We start from the raw sequence: 842 nt of genomic DNA, 5'->3' as shown, positions 1-842 counted from the left end.
CATCTGGCTACCCTTACTTCAGGGGTCCTCAAACTTCTTCAACGGGGCCAGCTGAAAGGTGCCGGTGCTGGGCACATGGGCCAGTGAAGGGGTGGGGGCGGGCGCATGAGGCAGCGGCTTGCTCACTTGGAGATCGTGTTCTCAGGGCGAGTCCAAAACGATCTCTGTGCGAGCAAGCCACCGCCTCCCTGCGCACGGGGCGAGGCAAGCAGGGGTCACAGGGGCGGGGAGTCCAAAACCTCTGAGGTGGGCTGGATAAATGGACACAGCAGGCCAGGTTCAGCCCGTGGGCCACAGTCAGAGGACCCCTGCCTGACTTTTTAAAGAAAGTCTCGCATTTATTTGCCTTTCTAAATTAGAGCCATGGAGTGGTGAGAAAGGTCAGCACGGGAACCCAAAAAAACTCACTAGTAGCGCTGCAAGATTCAGACATGTACCAGAGGCCTGGAAATGGCCAATGTAATGCCACTTTTTAAAAGGTGATCCAGGAAATTACAGGCCAATTAGCTTAACATCTGTTCCCAGTACATCAGCTGAAAGTATTATTAAACATAACATTAGTAAGCATATAAAAGGATAAGCCCTGCTGAGAAAGAATCAGTGTGACTTCTGAAAAGCTAAGTCCTATCGCACTTTTAGAATTCTTTCAGAGTGTCAGCCAACATGTGTCAGGCCTGAGCAGACATTGTTTCCCTGAACTTCCAAAAGTCTTTTGACAAAGTCCCTCAAGGAAGACTCTGCAAATTTAGCAGTCATGGAATAAAAGCTGATGTCTCTGATGCATCAGTAACTGATTAGAGAATAGAATGCATAGTAAGAATGCAGGAATATATGGTATATAT

The sequence above is a fragment of the Varanus komodoensis genome, unplaced genomic scaffold (assembly GCF_004798865.1).
Source record: "Varanus komodoensis strain SLA01 unplaced genomic scaffold, ASM479886v1 scaffold103, whole genome shotgun sequence".
NCBI classification, from domain to species: domain Eukaryota; kingdom Metazoa; phylum Chordata; class Lepidosauria; order Squamata; family Varanidae; genus Varanus; species Varanus komodoensis.
This window is presented reverse-complemented; position numbering follows the sequence as displayed.